The 19777-nt window shown below is 35.1% G+C and overlaps 2 pseudogenes; both read left to right on the top strand.

The window, feature by feature from the left end:
• The first annotated feature begins 2225 nt into the window (after window positions 1-2225).
• LOC114371447 lies at window positions 2226-12322 on the top strand (annotated as a pseudogene).
• A 736-nt stretch (window positions 12323-13058) lies between these two features.
• Window positions 13059-19777, top strand: part of LOC114371446 — a 17404-nt pseudogene continuing 10685 nt past the window's right edge.

Raw genomic sequence — 19777 nt, 5'->3', positions numbered from 1 at the left:
CCCGTGAACTCCGATGTCGTTAAACGATATTACGCTTGAAGTCTGGGGCAATTGAGGGAACCGCTGCATGTTCTTTTATTTTCTGAGTTTTTTGTTCTTCTTGGTTTCCTCCAGGGATTCCCATCCGCTGTAATTGTCTCGTCACGTTTCTTTAAAAGAAGAGAAGATGGGTTGAGGCTTCAGTCCTCACTTTGGTTTTAAACATTGTTTTAGTTTGTAATAACCTGAGTCCTTTTCGCTCAGTTCATGGGGTGCCCCAAACGCTTATTTAAAACTGAACCTAACCAGCTTTCACTAAGAAGATCATTGCATTGAAAACATTCATGCATGCACATACACATGCATATTTTGTGATAACAGGGGCAGAATCGTCTTAGGCCATGGTCAGAAGTCAAGACAAAGTTGACGGCAGAAATCAACCAAGGTAAGACGATGGCCCGGTCACGATTTGCCGCGCATTGTTTGCTTCCTACTTTCAGGTACTTTGGGACGGATGCAAATGGAGGATAGGGTCACGACCGAGAGGTCGTCGTCCCTTCCCGGCGCTGGACAAGCAGAAAACGTCGCTGCAAGGCAGCCCAGTATCCTTTGAATTTACATTAATTATTGCTGTTTTTTGTTTAAAATAAGTAATGAATGCCTGATCTAACTTAAGTAGGGGGGGCCATGGTTGTGTTTCCCCTAAAAAAAAAATTGGCAGGTTAGCTCGCCTGGGTGAGCTGAGCTCGCCTAGGCGAGCAACCCCTGCACCAGATTATAAAAAAGGAGGGAGGGGAACGTTTTCTGCACCCAAAAACTCCCCCCCCCCCCCCTCATTCAAAAAGAGAGAACTCACGAGGCTTGTGGTTTTTGCTTCCCCAAGCCACTTTTGGTTGCATTTTGCTTTCATTTTTGGTATTCCTACTCACTCCAGCAAGTAAGTATTCAATCCTTGAGTTTTTAGCTTTCCATTGGTGCCTTTTGTTCATCTTTTAGTGCTCTAAATTGTGAGAATGTACTCATATTTGTGGGGCTGTTTTGGGTTGCTTTTTATGCTTGATTTGTTTGAATTGAGGGGTTGTAGGGAATGGCCTTAGGCCTATGTTGAATTTTGAAGCAATGGGGCATGCCACATTGCCCCCATTCTCTTGCAATTTATGCCTAAACATGCGCCCACCAAGTGCTCGGTGAAATGCCTCAATGACATATGAATATGGTTTTGTAAGATTGGGATTGTGGGATTGTTTTATATACATAGGGAAAACATAGAGGATTCGGAATAGGTGCCCAAATGCAATTCTAAGCTTAGAAACCCAAGCTCTTAGCTTCAATGCAAGGAAACATGGCTTATGTATAAAAATCTAAATTTTTTGTTTTGAAAGTGGAAAAACATGAAAATTAGGACATGCTTAAGAGGGTTTTCTACTAAGAATTTGGCTGCCCCCATGAGGGATACTTTGCATCTAGGAAACATGGAAAATACCTTTCAATGGTATGGATATATGGTGTGGAATTATCCCTCAAATGTATATAGATGGCATGGAATTTCCTTTTCAAATGCAAGTATGCGCATGACGTAATTAGCTTTCCAATGTGCATATAAATAAATGTGAGTGAAACAACATAAATTTGTATGTTAAATACTTCAAATTTGTATAGGTAGTTTGTGATAGCAGAATATTTAGGATGTGATTAGGTGTAAATTTTGACACAATGCCTTGAGCACGAGAATGTGTGTTCTTTCTTTTCAAAGATGTATATATATATATATATATATATATGTGTGTGTGTGTGTGTGTGTGTGTGTGTGTGTGGTAACTAGAATGTGTTGAATGTCCTTGTATGTTGACATAAATAGTAGCATATTTTACACATACGCATGTTCATAAATGTGCTACATTAATGTGTGCATGAGTTTGTTCTAAATCGGAAAGATTAGCATATCATTTTTGTGTTAAAATAAGCATTATCCTGTAGACTAACTTTCCAAATGTTTGTCTTCATAGGAAATGGCCCCGAGGAAGCTTGCCTCAAAGAAATCTAGGAAGGACGCCGCGGCCGCAAGGACTAGTGCCGCTCCCGAGTTCGATAGCCATCGTGTCAGGAGCGCTGAGCACCAGCAGCGCTTCAAAGCCATCAAGGGATGGTCCTTCCACCGAGAGAGACGCGTCCAGCTCAGGGACGACGAGTACACAGATTTTCAGGAGGAGATAGCTCGGCGGCGTTGGATGTTGCTGGTCACGCCCATGGTCAAGTTTGATCCGGATATAGTTCTCGAGTTTTACGCCAATGCTTGGCCTACAGAGGAGGGCATACGGGACCTCCGGTCATGGGTAAGGGGCCAGTGGATTCCTTTCGATGCAGACGCCCTCAGTCAGTTCCTGGGATATCCGCTAGTATTGGAGGAGGGCTAGGAGTGCGAATACGGTCAGAGGAGGAACCAGGCCGATGGATTTGATGAGGAGGCCATCGCTCAGCTGCTATGCATACCAGGTCAAGATTTTTCCTGGACCGCTGCCGGGAGACGGGTGCGAATCATGCGCACCAACATGACTACCTTGACCCAGACATGGATGACGTTGCTGCTCAGCAACATCCTGCCCAGCGATCATATTTCCGACCTCCCTCTGCCAAAGTGTCAGCTGGTGTATGCCATCCTGACACGGATGAACATTCATGTGGCTCAACTGATCGCTGATGCCATTTATTTATTTGTAGGTATGCCACCTACCAGGCACCCTCTAGACCCAGATAAGTCTAACAGGGCCCTGGGTTTTTCGACATTGATCACGGGTCTCTGCCAGTCGTTCGGGGTTCCTGTCACACCTAGTAAGGTGATTCGACTGCCGATCACCCGGGCTTTCACAGAGAAGTATTGAACGCCCAGACAGGCGAAGGGTGGCGACCCGCAGGCCCCAGACGCACCGCTGCCACCTCCTCAGGCTGACCCAGCTAGGTCATTTGACACGGAGCGGTATTTATGGCATTTGGTTTGCCAGCAGGCGGCCAACCACAGGGCGCACGTGTAGACCCATGACTGCCTCTACCAGCTCAGCCTTAGCCTGCAGAGCCAGGGTTTCCCTCCTTTTCCATGCCCTACTCCGGATCAGTTCAGGGCAGAGGTCGCATGGCCCGGGGATTGGCCTGAGGCCCAGGCAGGGGAGGCACCCGCAGAGGCTCCCGGCGATGCAGATGAGGCCCGCATGGACGAGGAGATGACCGATTTGCTCGATTTCTTGGGAGGGAGCGAAGCCACATGATCGGGAGGTCCCTAGATCCATATTCTCTTTTTATGTTTCCTTTTTTATCTGTTACGTATCATTTTTTTTTTGTATAAACTGAGGGACTAATGTTTGTTTCGTTTTGATTGACTCTTGTTTTGTGCATACATGTCATTTAAACTGTTACGTTAGTGCTTACTTCGTTGTTGTGAAAAGTGTTTGTTGAAATTTTGGAACTGTGTAGAGTTTTTCATTTAGGAACGTCGTCCTAAAAATAAAATGAACCAAAAATCCTGATGAAAAGAAAGAAGCGTTGTGAACAAATGTCGTGTCTATGTATATAAAGAAAAGAAAATAGTTTTTTATATATGTAAAAGAAAATAGAAGGATTTTGTGTGTGTAAATAATGTGTGAAAAGAAATTTTTGTGTATATGAACGACAAGTGTATGTAACGAATTTTTTGTATAAACTACGGGTGTGTGTTGGAAAAAATGAAAAAAGGAGATCTTTGAACATAAATAGAGTTTGTATATAGACCGTGTTAACATAAAGAGAAAGGGTTTTAATGCGTGTGTGCACAGAAAAAGTTCGTTATGTATAGGAATGTAGGTGTACAAAGGAAAGTTGTTCTCATAGAGGGCAATGGATGTATAGTTTTTTGTGAATATAAAAAAAAGAGAAAAGAAAAAAACAAAAAGGAAAAAGAAAGAAAGACCTCGAAGGTCGGCATGTTATGGCTAGGAAGCATAAATCATTCGTAGAGAGCAAACATATCTTCTAGAAACAAGGGACTGACGCTAAGAGTTTATTTTCCTGAATAACCGAGATAAGAATGGATGGATTCATTGAACTGATGAAAGGACATAATTTGGAAACGTTGGGTCTGTTTGTGTAAATTCCCAACTGTAGTATCATAATGCCATAAACGGGATGCTTGAGTGCCCACCTGGCTGTGGCCATGACTAATTTTGCACATTGTTTCCAAATCATCATTGTTGCGCGTGCCTTGTGGAATAATATGGAAGTTCGGCCTGAGACCGACACCTTGACACACGAATTTGTTTTGCCCTAGATATCAAGATCGGGCTCCCACAATAAAAGACCCCATTGAGACACAACCTTAGACTATTTTGAACCTTGGCCTATAAAAAGAATCCTCATCCTTTCCCCCGAAGCAAAGGACAGCGGAATCTCCTCAAGGGAGAGCAAATAGATTGCTAAAACCCGATCTCCCAAAGAGAGAAATGGAGAGGGAGGAATGAAAAGAAAGAAAAGGAAGAAATGAAAAGAAGGAAAATAAAAAATGAAAAGAAAGGAAAAGAAGGATTCCCGATCAAAAGATCGGAAGAAAGTAAAAAGGAAAGATCGGAGGAAAACAGAGTAATTCCCGATCAATGAAAGAAAGAGAACAGAAAATCTTCAGACCAGATAAATTTTCGGCAAGGTAAGTGACTGCCGGCAAAGGAAAACCCATTTTTTGGTGGTTCTTCCTTTCGGATTGCCATTCAAAGTCATTCTCGACTGGCGATATCCCGCCCCACATAAACAAATAGGAAAAGACCAAAACACCCAGCTTCCTCTTCGAAAACACTACCCTCGAGAAAATCCTGTTGATCCGTGATCGCCCGTGTGATCTTTGGTTCAATAGGAAATCGTGTGCAAAATAAAGTCATGGTGCAGTTATGGTTTGGGGTTAGGGTAAAACACTTGCCTGTGTGAGTTTGTATACACTATGAGTGATTTATTCCCAGTTTCAGCTTAACCCGATGTTTCCCCTGAATGTTCATTTAAAAGCTAAATGTTGACGTCCTGCCCTTCATTTACGGTTACAAGGAAGATTACCCTTGGCATAGGTATATTTCTTCTCTAAGATATGGTGCTCTCGCGAATGATTTATTTTTCTTTGCAAAAAGCATGTTTGCCTTTTTACGTGGAAAAAAACCCGATAGACCATTCGGTCCTGCCAACAAATTTTATTCGGAGCCCCATGAATTGATTGTCATTCATGGATCCTCCACCAACGAGTCTGGAGCCCCGCGAATTGATTACCTAGCGCTGTTCGCCAATTCTCCATTCTCCACTTTTATTCGGAGCCCCATGAATTGATTGTCATTCATGCATCCTCCACCAATGAGTCTGGAGCCCTGCGAATTGATTGCCTAGCGCTGTTCGCCTATCCTCCATTCTCCACTTTTATTCGGAGCCCCATGAATTGATTTTCATTCATGCATCCTCCACCATCGAGTCTGGAGCCCCGCGAATTGATTGCCTAGCGCTGTTCGCTTATCCTCCACCCTCGAAATCTTGTTCGGAGACCCATGAATTGATTTCCTACCGCTATTCATGCGTCCTCCACCATCAGGTGCGGAGCCTCCGGTGATTGGGAAATGTGGTTTTTGTTATTTTCCCGATCGTTTCCTTCGCCAAACATGTGTATATATGTATATTATGTTATTGGTGTTTTTGTTGTTTGTGTTTTGTTTTGTGTTGTGCAGAAAAAAAAAGAAGAAGGAGAGACGGGAGTCATCATAGACTAATCACGGAAAGGGCAAAGACGGACGAAATCAGTGTTTTATCTTTGCTTTCCTCTTATCTCCGATAAAAGGTAAGTAAAGAGGGGCAACTGTCATACCCAAATTTGGTCCGGGGACTATTGCTTGATGGCATGCAACCTTTGATTGACCGCTTCGAAGTACTTGGCACCTTTTGTTGCACAATATGTGAAGTCCCGAGACGCGCCGGAAATCAAAAGGAAGCGTGGTTACGCCATCCGTGAAATTCTGTAATTTGACGGAAACCAAAAGGAAGTATTGTTACGCAATCTGTGAGTTTCCGTAACTTTTTTCGAAAGCTAAAATACATGATCCGTAAGGTTCCGTAACCTTACGGAAAGAAAACAAGTGTCGTTACGAAATTCGTAAAGTTACGTAACGTTACGGAAAAAGAATCACCAAAAAAGTAAAGGGGTGTATTTAGTAAAAAAAAGGTGTAAATAGCAACCAGGCCCACTTGGGCCTTCCAGATTCTTCCTCCAGAAGGTGGTTGCTTCTGGAGGAAGCAACCTGGCTCGCCTGGGCGAGCTAGGTGGCAAGCTCCTCCCCTATTTTGCTATAAATAGGGGGAGGAATGAAGAAGGAAGGGGTTCAGCCTTCTTGGCACTTCGTATTCTCTTGAAATTGCTGAGGAAAATTGTTTCCGTGAAGAAAATCCAAGCCGAGGCGCTTCCGTAACATTTCCGTAACGTTTCCGTGGGTAATTACGCGAAGATTTTCAACCGTTCTTCGACATTCATCGTTCGTTCTTCGTTTTTCTTCGGTCTTCAACCGGTAACTACCCCAAACCGAGCTTTTCAATTCATTCTATGTACCCATGGTGGTCCCCATTTGTTTCGTGTACTTTTATTTCTCGTTTCATTTACTTTCCGTACCCTCTTCTGACGTGCTTCAGTCATTTATTTAAGTCATTTCTCGTCTAATCAAAAAATAAAATAAATTTCCACCGATCATTTGATTTGTAATATCCGTTAATTTCTGTTAAAATGAAATCCTACCGTTCGGTCGTGCTGTAACCACATTGGAAATAAAAAAAGAGGTAAAATAATAATATAATAATCAAAAAATACCTTTTAGTAAAACAAAGCAAAAAAAATCAATCGGACGTTTCTCTTTGGGGTTTCTCTTTCTTAATTGAATTGACTAATAACTAAAGTGAAACTAAGGCTAAAATCAACCCGCAAAGTCAAGCTCGTCCACAAAAAAATCATTAAAAAAGGATTTGAAAGTTTATTATCTCAATTTTTCTTACCAAGTAAATGGATCATTTTTAAGGTCCAACACCTTAAGATGATCACCTTCCTAGTAAAAAGAATCGCTTGATTCACCCTTAAAGAAGAACTACGTAGGTCTGATTTCCTCTTCGATGGAGGGTACGTAGGAGCAAGAGCCCCGCTTTTGTCGACCTCAAAAAATAAAAAGAAATAAAAGTTAAGGTAACACAATTTCCACAATTCTAAAAAATAAGGCTGTTGTCCTTTGAGACAAACGTGAGAGGTGCTTATACCTTCCTCAAATGCAAATACAACTCCCGAACTTGGAATTTTCTTTTTGACCGGTTTCCTTTGGTTTTTCCGACGTTTTCCACAAATAAATGTTGGTGGCGACTCCACGCATCTTTCCTCCCTTGGAAAGCGCACCCGTGACCCTCGCCTCGCTCTCCCGCAAACAGGCATGTTGCGACAAAAACATTAGACCTACACTTCTTCAATATACACTAATTCCTCAAACCCTATGTTGAAAGAACCAGCACAAGGACAAGGACAAGCGTGAATTATAATAGAAGCAGAGGAAATAAGGGGGGACACAGAGGATGGGATTTTTGTGCTTTTGTGGAAACTTAAGATACCACCTAAGGCAGCGGTATTTACATGGCGGCTTATCAAAGACCGCTTACCAATGAAGATGAATCTAAGAGGGAGACAAGTAGAGATAAGTGACCCAATGTTCCCGTTATGCAACAATTCGGAGGAGGTTGCAACACACCTTTTCTTGAATTGCAGTAAGGTCCTCCCCTTGTGGTGGGAGTCACTCTCATGGGTTAATTCAGTGGGTGCTTTCCCGAAAGAACAAAAATATCATTTCATCCAGCACAGCAGAAGGAATGCTACACGAACAAAAGATATAAGATGGAGCTATTGGTGGATAGCCCTCACAAGGACCATATGGCAACATAGAAATAAGGTGGTCTTTGATAACCAAACTTTTAATGCAAGCAAGCTGATGGATGAAGCGCTTCTTCTAGTCTAGTCCTGGCTTAAAGCTATGGAGAAAGATTTCGATACACATTTTAATCAGTGGTCTTCCAATTTGACAGATGCCTTTGTGTAATTAGAAAGGGAGGGTACATGCTGAGACCTCTTCCAAGAATTGAATGGATCATACGTCTTGATCCTATATGTCACAAAGGGTCATTTTAGAAGACCACGAAAATAACATGTTATGAAACCCCTTAAAATCGCATGTCAGTTATTTCCATTAGTAATTGTATGATATTGCGACAAAAGGACATAATAAAGATCATAGTAGAGGGCTCAAAAGAACAATTACATGCCATGAATAAAAAGGAAAAACGCATACATGTTTTCAGGCATCATACATGTTTGTCATTTGTGGAATTTGAAAAACATTTTTAAAACTATTATAATAAATATCAATTACTAGAAAAAATAAACAAACCTGCAAATAATTAAAGGAGTTCTTCCCAATGTGATTCTTTGGTGCCTGATTCAGCCAGAAAAATAATAAAACTTTAGTCAATCAACCACATCTATGACAAAAATTTGCCTAATATGTACAAAATAATTTGTGCCAATCAACTTCATATTATAAAAAAATAAATTGCAAGGCATTTACTAAAGAAAGTAGTGAAGACAGAGTTCCAAGACTATTCAACCCCAGCTTAGATAATCTGTCGTAGACTACCCTAGTATGAATAGTTTTTTCCTAGAATTTTGGTTCCCAAATATCTCCAATTTCCACTTTTAATATATTCCTTGGTAAAATATTCAGCAACTGCTCCAAAATAGCATGGGACTAGTGGCTTTGGAAATGGAAATAGTGACTCCAAATATTCTGTTTTTGAAAAATCAGAAAGACCAAATAAAGAGAGAAAGGTTGTGGAAGAATGCAACTGACAGAACAAGTATGACTAAAAGGAAAATTATCAAATATCCTGTAGCTTGGAAAGAGAAGCAAAAGAGATTCAAAGAAGCTACAGAATACGACATAACTGTTCAATATCCTCTACAAAATCAAGAGTCCACTAAAAGAAACTGACAACAGCAACATTCAAACCCCCTATTTTATCCCCACCCATAACAAAAAAAAAAACTCCACCCAAGTAAATTGAAATAAGCTCATAACTGAGAAATGCAAACATAAGCAAGAGGAAAATCATGAATAATCCATCATATACAATCCACTTTCTTGCTTTATTTATTTTGACAGAAAGAAAATATTCATTTTTATAAAAGCAAAAGGCAGTTCTTCCAACAAAACCTATGGATCCTCAATGGCAATAACACTTGGTTGTCCTATGTTTAAAAACCCTGAGAAATGACAATGGGAAAAGTTTAATAACCTATAGGGGATAAATTATACAGCATAACTGAAAATAACATTATTTCACAACCAACAATTTCATTTATTCATCCAGTACGCCTGTCTTGTAAAATTTTGCTTGTCATTCCAGTTAATGTCATGCTGTATTTGAATATATAATTGGATTTTAAGTTTTTTTGTCTTAATCACATGTATCTTCCACTTGAGACAATCTTTAATTTCCAACTCAGATGACCATTATTGACAGTAAAACTCTCCCTTCAAGTATTTAAGACAACTATGTACTAGGATTCGAACAAAGTAATTGGATTTTAAGTTGAAGCAATATGTTTGACAATGTTTGCATTGTTGGATAAAATATTGAATTTTACTACTAACAAAACATAAATGATACATCACTTCAAAATTAGTTTTAACCAAGATTGATTTCAAAAAAACCATTTTATCCAAATCATTTTAAAACTTTTATTAATAAACATACAAACACGAGCAAGAATTTAATAACACTTTTCATATATTAAAGAAATTGGAATATTAGTGAAAATAACAGAGAGTAACAAGATGTTACTCCTACAAGACCTGATGCTTTTGGTCTTTCTGCATTATTTTTAGTAGTGGAAAGTGGAAACTATATGATCTTAAGGTATATATGCCCTAAAGATCTCATAAGAATCCTTGTTAAGAAGGATCAAAGAACTGAAAGTGCTAATATCCTGCCAAGTTTAGTTGATTGCAGAGTTTTAAGAGTTGTTGTAATACTTTATTTTATATTGTTTTATCTTAATTTTAGGCACATGTAATTTTTGGTTTTAGATTTAAGATAACTATCTTAATCTTTCAAAAAAATTCCGATGACCCCAGTTATTGAACTTGTTTTGCTGTCTTTTTTGTTCTCTTTTATTTCTTACTTATCATGCAGCTGGTATATTACCTAGTTTCCTTGGTTCTTTTATTAGTCTTCTCAAGAGGAGGCTATAAAACAGAAGGATGTCCTGGCTACAGAAGTTTCCTCTCTTAGAGGAGAGTTGCAACAAGTAAGAGATGAGCGAGACTGACAATTATCTCAAGTACAAACTTTAAGTTCTGAATTAGAGAAAGTTAAAGAATCTAGGAAGCACTCCTCCACTGAATTGGACAGCTTGACCTTAAAAGCTAATGATCTGGAGGTAGGTTTGTATACCCTATTTATTTTAATTAAATATCACACCATTCTGTTATTGTGGAGTCATGAGAGGATGAGCTTCCTTCCTCCAGGAAAAATGTTCTTTGAAAGATAATCAGATAAAGGCATTGGAAGAGCAACTAGCAACTGCAGAGAAGAAACTGCAGGTAATCAAGAATTTTTTTTAATAGTTGTATACTACTAGGTATAGAACCATTTGATATATTTGTTAGATAAAGAATGTGAAATTTTACCTAATTGCTTAATTCTTTAGTTGGTCCTTGACATATACATTATGATGATTATTTATCTTATTCATAGATTTTGTTCCTTGTTAGGTGTCTAATATATCTGCATACGAGACAAGGACAGAGTACAAAGGACAACAAAAATTTGTGAATGAGTAGCAAAGACGCTTAGCAGATGCAGAATATAAACTTATAGAAGAGGAGAGGCTGAGGAAAAAATTACATAATACCATTTTGGTAATTCCCTGAACCAAAACGTTGATAATAATAATTGACACCTTAATAATCTTCATATTAACAGGAGTTAAAAGGGAACATTCGTGTATTCTGTCGAGTGAGGCCTTTATTAGCTGATGAAAGTTGTAGCACAGAAGGCAAGATTTTCAGTTATCCAACATCAATGGAAACTTCTGGACGAGCCATTGACCTAGCCCAAAATGGTATATCTGTTGTGATCATGTATTTTAAACAATTCTTATTTCATTTTCCTTGAATTAGATTGTGCTGTAAAAATATCAACTCATGTTGCTCTTGTTTTGTTCTTAGGCCAAAAACATTCTTTTACATTTGATAAAGTTTTTACACCAGAGGCATCACAAGAAGAAGTTTTTGTAGAAATTTCACAGCTTGTACCAAGTGCTCTTGATGGTTACAAGGTAATTTCAAAGTTCTTCTGTCATCTCTAAAGCACTATTCATTTAAAATCGTATATACATATGGATCAACCATTTAATGCACTATTACTAGTCAATTTTGGAAAAGCAGAATTCTAAAACCCTTTATTTTCTATACTCACTTTCATGTTGTATTGTATTTTTGCCCTTCTTTGCCCTATTATTCTTTGGTTCTGACATATCAGTGTTGTGAGACAAATGTCTATCTGTTAGATTTGGTGTTGGATGTTGCCTTTCTAGCATGAATGTTTGTAAATCAATATATATACTATATACATTGATGTCTAATAATATGGTGATGTTTTTTCTTTTCCAGGTTTGCATCTTTGCCTGTGGTCAGACAGGGTCAGGGAAAACCTATACAATGATGGGAAGGCCTGGACATCTAGAGGAGAAGGGCTTGATACCTCGTTCATTAGAGCAAATATTTCAAACAAAGCAGTCTCAACAACCTCAAGGCTGGAAATATGAAATGTAGGTAACAGAGTATTTTTCTTCTTAATTTTTCACCATTGCAATGTGTATAAAATTTTAAATATGACACAGAATTGCTGATAAGGTTTTCCTTGCAAAATTTACAGGTGTCAATGTTGGAAATATACAATGAAAGGATCCGTGATCTGATATCTACAACAACACGCATGGAAAATGGTACTCCTGGAAAACAATATACAATCAAACATGACGCAAATGGAAATACACAAGTTTCTGATCTCAAAGTAGTGGATGTTCATAGTGCTAAAGAGGTTGCATTTCTTTTAAATCAACCTGCAAATAGCAGGTAACTAATTTCTAGTGTTTATTCTATTGTCTTGTAAGGTGTAACAAACTAATTTCTAGTGTTTATTCTATTGTCTTGTAAGGTGTAACAAACTATTGCATCTTTTAGCTATATATGAAGGTGATGCTATGCTGTCCTAATTAAGGAGATAATAAATTTTACACTCTTCACAATTTTTCAAGTTGGACACAGAGGCAAATCGCATGCACTAATATAAGATGTCGTTGCCCATTCTCTATGGCTTTCTCTCCCTATTCCAAATTTCCAATAGTTTTTTTGGTCTAGATTAAAGTTATCATTCACTAAGACAATCTTATTGGAATCTAATAAAATGAGTACAAAACCAAATTTCCAATAGCTAACAAGCCACAGTTAACAATGACAGAATCAACATCCAGAATTCTGGATCTATGTTGACACATCTATCATAAAAATACAATATCTATTTAAAATTAAAAATATATGAAGATTGGTTTTATTATTAGGAATTGCATACCATAATTTTAATATTATGCAGGCGCTGAAGAACAAAATAACATTATTTCTATGAGTTGACAATTTGAACTAAACACAGGTATGAAATATGAGAATACGAAAAAGTCTGAAGAGAGCCCATATAATAACAACCTGGAACCAATAGAAACAGATGCAAAACTGTATTTCAGATTCAGAAGATACGCACCTTTTTGTACTTAGTTTCTATGAGTGACCTTTTCGTACTTAGTTCCAAATAGCAGCCTGCAGTTGATAGATGTATACTATAGTAACTTTTTCACACAATTTATTTTTTTCAAAGGATGGTTATAACAATACATTTTTCCCGAGCAGAGTTTCCCCACGATAAGTGTGAACAACACTAGTACAGTAACATGAACAATGAGTGGAAAGGGATTGCAGCATGTTCGGAAATCACTTTCTCAATATCAGCGTCTTAGAGCATGTTTGGAAATCAAATGGGATACCAATTGGGAAAGAGGGTTTGTAGTTTATGTAAAGGTACAACCACAAACAATTCAAATACTAACAATTAAACACAAAAGGGCACGATTTTCACTTATTTTGCTTCAAATCCTTTTTGCATATTGAACGATGACATTGTCAGGGCAAGTGAACAAGTCGATAATCAGATATTCAAGCATTACCAAAGAACAACTCAAAAACCCTTAATACTATAACATATTGAACCATTACCAAAACAGAACTCAAAAACTTCGACATCCTTACCTTCAGGAACACTCGAAAGGTGGCAACGCCACTCAAAAAGGCACGACTTCGGCTACGTGGCGGTGGTGGGAGCAGCAGGTCCACTTCGGCTTCAAGTACTTCACGGCGGGAAACAAAACGTCAGGGTGGTAGCGGGATGGAGTTCACGGCGGGATGAAGTAGTTCAGGCAATAGCGGGGGCGCTAGGTTTTTGGAGGGTACGAGAGAGGGTGTTTACCGCGAGACTATATAAACTACAAAATTTACGACGGTGTTTAATGACATCGACTTTGTATGTGACTATTTCTAGGACGGTGTACCTACAAGCACCGTCTTTTATGACTTCCATCAAAACTACAACGACGGGGTTATAGACAAATGTCGTTGTACAACAAACGCGCCACATAAAAACTTATATAATTACGTAAATGCCACCGTGTTGACAACTACGACAGGTTCTTCAACACTGACGTAGAATGTGCGTCGTCAAATCATATTTTTCTAGTAGTGTTGGTTCCTTTATTTTTTCATTGACACTTTTCCCTTCTTTTAAATGGGTGTCATTTTGAAGTGGCAAACTTTGCTTTATCTACTTGTGTGTAGGAATTATTTTAATAACATAGATGCATGTCTTAGCCCCATTTGCAGAACTGTTTGGATAGGGATTCAAGCATTAAGAAGAAAGAAATAATCTTTAAAGGATCTTCAAAATTAATAACGGAGAACTCTCTACTCTGCCCTTGTACAGTTTAGTCGGTGCTATATTTTTGTTTTCCTGATTTTTTTTCTATGTAGTTCTAGACTTCTAGTGATATCTTTTGCCATTATTTTTATTTTAGAATTCTTTTTCTTTATGTTTTTTCCTTTTTGTCAAATGCATGACCATTAGTATCTACCCATTGGATATGTTATTTGTAGTGGTGTAGCTCTTCTCATTCATCAGTATCTACCCAATGAACATTGGCTCAACTTCTTTATGAATCTACAATGCTACCTGGAATTCAGCCTGACTGGCCTGCTAGACTATCACAATGATAAATCAAAAGTTCAATCACAAATAGGTTTTGAGAGCAGCATGTGCATGCACACTTGTGCATGATAAAAAGTAATTTGATAAAGTAAACAACAACAAAATGATATACAGTTAAATGTCTCCTTTTTTCATGGGGCAATAGAAAGTTAACCTGTATTGCCAGCAGTCTAATCAAATGAAACCAATTAGGACTCATTTTTTATGCACTTGATACAACAAGAAGGTACTTGTCAGATCAAACCACAATCATATGCCATGTACTCATGCTTTTGCAAGATTAACATTTTGATTTATAAATGATCAATGCTTACATAATATCAAAACTTTCCAAAGCTCAATTTCAAAGCCATCCATAACTTTCTCTATTTCTCTTACATACACACTCTCTCTCTAAAAATTCTTTAGTGCAATTATTTGTTCTTAAATTCATTAGAAGAGATTTTCTATTGACATCATCGAATAGGCACACATCAAATTGACATTTCATCAAGCAATAATGGACAACAAAGGTGATTTCAGATTCAAGCATTAAATCCTAATTCCAACAAGTTCATGTGATTTATATACAAGAATGAGAGTCAAATAGAAAAGAGGAACAAAAAACTGATATAACAAATCTGAAATAATGAGCGTCGTAATTATGCTTCGCAAACCATGACCATCTTATGTGCGTGCTTTATTACACAATCATGATTACCTAAACGGAAAAGGAAAAAATGATCAAATCACAATGAAATAAAAAATAACTGAGATCGTGGCAAAGAAAACCCAAATTTCAAACTCGAAATCCAAAATCACAAAAATGCGAGTCATGCAAACGAAATCCAGCAAGCAAAACATCAAACTGTCAAGTATTTTTTTTGAAAACTACAATATCAAGAGACAAACATTAAATGAGATATGGGACCCAATAAATTTTTTTTATTTCAAATAACAAAACTTACAAAAGTTTGTGTTTTACATGAGTAGAATTTTTACCTATTTAATACAAAAAAAATGACCCAAATAATACAAGTATAAAATTTTTTAAACAAATGATATATAAAATAATGTACACGTTAAAAAATCTAAATAATGCTTTTTGTTTTTTTTAATACTTTTTTCTACATCTTTAGAAATCTGGGAATCAATTATTTGTATAAGTTTGTTTCTATTTGAAAATATTTCTCTTCGTCAAATACTTAAAAGGTGGATGTACACTCCAACACAATGCAAGCTTATGAATGATATGAGTCGAACTCATTTGCTATATTCAATTTCTAATTATAATTATTATCCATACTTTATTTATTTATTTATTTTATAAAAAAACATTTAATGTGAATTTAATTAATTAAAACACATCACTTAATAAATCACTAAAATTTATACCTTAATTATATTTTTGTATTAAATTAAATAATATAATAATGAAGGAAAAATCCCTCGAGAAAAACATAATTTGTAGAAATGAACCACTCCTCTCACATTAAAGTTCTACCAACACATGTATGGGGCGTGTACAGATATTGTTTTTATCAGGCGTATGAGAATGGTTCTATAGTACCCTTTTGAGATCCTATCCATTGCTATCCATATTGATGATCCATTTTTGTGTTCAAGAGCTACTCATATTTTTTATACTAGTAATAGGTATAATTTTATTTGTAATAAAATACTCATACAATGTTAAATGGTTTTTTAGAATACTTTTTAATGTTATTAATATAATATTTATAAATAGGTACATTTGTCTTGTTTGTTATTTTATTAAAAAAATAATAAATAAGCTATTTAGAAAAACTAAAAGTCAAACACATATTTAAGAAAGTTAGATTTGAAGAAATGTATTAGTATAATAAAATCTATGGTATGAGCCAATTTTTTTATTTAATTAAAAATGTAAATATGTATTTTTTAAAAACATTTTGAAAAACAAAAGTCAAATGTATAAATAAGAATGTTAGATTTGAAAAAATTATTATTAGTATAACAAAATGTATGGTATGACACAATTTTTTTATTTACTTAAATTTAAAGAAATTTAGCTTTAAATCATTTTGAATAAGAAAAATTCAAACATATATAAAATAAATTACATTTAAAATTATGATTATAACATTTAATTATGTTAGTATAATATATTTAATAACATTGGAGCTAATTTAATCCATCTTTTTCTTCTTTTTCTACATTATACTTGATAATTTCTTTTAATTCTTATAGGTACATAGTGAATTTATTGTGATAGATTTTAAAAATTAATCAAATGTTACGGTGGTACACTACAAGAAAAGGGGCTTATACCGACAATCATAACAAATTGGCTTAAAAATCTTAATTGGACATATATTTTAGAAGTTTTAAGCTGTTTTTAAACTTTTAAATATTTTTCTCTTGCTCTTGTGACCATTGGCCATCGCAAGTAGAAAACAATAAATTGAGACCGATGGTAATGCCACCATGAGCCCGCCACGGACAAGGAATGAAATAGGTTGATATCCTCTACGTAAATTGGTGACAGAAGCATTAACAAGGTACAAAAAAATTTCATCAACTTTCTCCTCTAAACCTTATCTTGATTTTTTTATTTCTCTTCACTTGCTAAAGAATGCAAACACAAGTTACTGTGTTGATTTGATAAAAAAAAAATAATGAATTGGGAACTAATCTTTTGCTATCAACTTAATTACTAGAAACATTTAAATTGCTTAAACTAAGAGCAGCATGACAGATTTTTTTTTGTTTTGAGCTTTTATTGTTGATAGCTAACAATATTTATTTATGGTTGCAATGTATTTTCATGCTAGATCATTAAATATGTTTCACAATGCAGAATAATTTATTCTTCATAAGAATTGTGATTTTTAAATCACAATTAGATCTAGATTGGTCTCGATTTAGGCACAAATTACGATATTTTCAGGATCAACAAAAATGTTGTTGTTTGGACATTTTTTCTCTGTACATAATATTAATTTATGTATATCTAATTTTTAATATTTTATTCTTTATTGTTATTGTATTTTTCTAATTATCATGTGATGTCTTGGATTTCATTTGTTAGGTTTTTTATCATTCTAATCACATTGATAATGATGTTGATTCAACTGTGTTATTTTTTTCTGACCTTTCTCTTAAACAATAGTCAAGATGTACATGTGATTGATAACACCAATTCAATATATACCCTATATTGTATATAAGATTATATTTATTAGACAATATTTGCCTTCATGAAATACTTGATGTTAAATATAAAGTATCCAAAACTACAAATAAAAATAAAAATCCTAACAAATCGTTGATGTTTTTCTCTCAATCCCTCTTCATCTCCAAAACCACCTTCTCTTTCAACCTTCTTCATCCCTAACTTCTCATTTTTCCTTGTCAAGATCATTAAAATACCCTTTGCACACTTTTCCATTAAAGCCCTTTGTTTGTTTTATTGTTTGATCCGTAAAACAAAACACTACCTTCTGGAGTTCCTGGGGCTATTGTCCATCGCAAGTTAAAAACAATAAATCATGACTGATGATAATGCCACCTCTAGCACCACATGGACAAGGTATGAAAAAGGTTGACATCCTCTACTTGAATTGATGATAGGGGTGTTAGCAAGATACAAAAACTATTTCATCATCTTTCTCCTCTAAACCATAACTTGATTTTTTTTATTTCTCTTCTTTTGCAAAGGAACCAAGCATGAGTTACTGTGTTGATTTGATAAAATAAATATTGAATTGGGAACAAATCTTCTACTATTAGCTTACCAAAATCATTGAAATTTCTTAAATTAAGAGAAAGTTAATGGTTTCTTTGTTTTTAGCTTTTATTGTTGATAGCTAACATTTTTTATCGATGATACCATTGTATTTTTGGGCTAGATCATGACAATATTTCACCATGCAGAATAATTTCTTCTTTTACAGCTTTGTGATTTTTCAATCACATTTGGATTTAGATAGGTTCTGATTTGACACAAATTATGATATTTTCTTGATCAACTAAAAGGTTGTTGTTTGTACATCTTTTGTCTGTATATGATATTAATTATGTATATCTAATTTTTAATATTTCTATTCTTTATTGTTATTGTATTTTTTAATTATCATGTGATGTCTTTGATTTCATTTTTAGGTTTTTTTTATCATTCTAATCACATGGGTAATGATGTTGATTCAACTATGTAATTTTTTTCTGACTTTCTCTTAAACATAGTTAAGATGTACTTGTGATTGATACACACCAATTCAATATATACCCTATATTGTATGTAAGATTGTATTTATTAACAATATTTGTCTTCATGTTAATTTAACTATGTGATTTTTCTCCTGACATTGTGAAACGATAGTCAAGGAACCTATGATTGATATGGTTGAATTCAATACATATCTTTATATATTGTGTATAAGATTGTTTGCATTAGACACTATTTGTCTTCATGAAATACTTGAGTGGTAGATGTACACCTCATCACAATTGTAGCTTATGAATGAGATCCGTTCAGATTGATAGCTATATTCAATTTATAGACTATAATTATTTTACATACTCTTTTATTTACTTATTTAATGTGAAATTTGTTAGAATTTAATTATATGAATTGAATAATATAAAATATATCATTTACTAAATCATTAAATTGTATACATTAATTGTATTTTTGTATTAAATTAAATAATACATTAATGAAGGAAGAGTCCCTAGAGCAAAACGTATCTTTTTGAAATCAACCACTCCTCTCATATTACAAATGCGGGTATGAGGGCGGTTACGTGTATTGCTTATAATGCGAGTATGAGGATGTTTACTATTATACTTTTCCTACCCTACCTATTGATGACCCATTTATGTGTTGTTGCTCATGATGATGATTTCTTTATACTAGTAATGAACATAATTTAGATTTGTAATAAAATACTCATATAGTGTTAAATGATTTTTTTAGAATAGTTTAATAAAGTCATTAATATAATACTTGTCTTGGTTATGATTTTATCAAAATTTTAGAAACATTAGTAAATATGTTATTCTGAAAAAGTAAAAGTCAAACAAATATTTAAGAAATTAGATTTGATGAAAGGTATTACTCTAATAAAATCTATGGTATAAAGCCAATTTGTTGTTTGATTAAAATTTTAAATAAATTATTTTATAAAACATTATGAAGAATAAATTTCAAATATACACACACATATATATATATATGAAAAATTTGTTTGAAAAAGTATTGGTACGATAAATGTATGGTATGACACAATTTTGTTATATAATTAAGTTTTTAAGAAAATTAGTTTTAAAATATCAACCATATAAAAGAAACTTACATTTAGAAATTAAGAATATAATATTTGATACTGGTAATAAAATATAT

The sequence above is a fragment of the Glycine soja genome, chromosome 10 (assembly GCF_004193775.1).
Source record: "Glycine soja cultivar W05 chromosome 10, ASM419377v2, whole genome shotgun sequence".
Taxonomy (NCBI): domain Eukaryota; kingdom Viridiplantae; phylum Streptophyta; class Magnoliopsida; order Fabales; family Fabaceae; genus Glycine; species Glycine soja.
The sequence above is the reverse complement of the archived record's forward strand: the minus strand, read 5'-3'. Positions and strand labels throughout refer to the sequence as shown.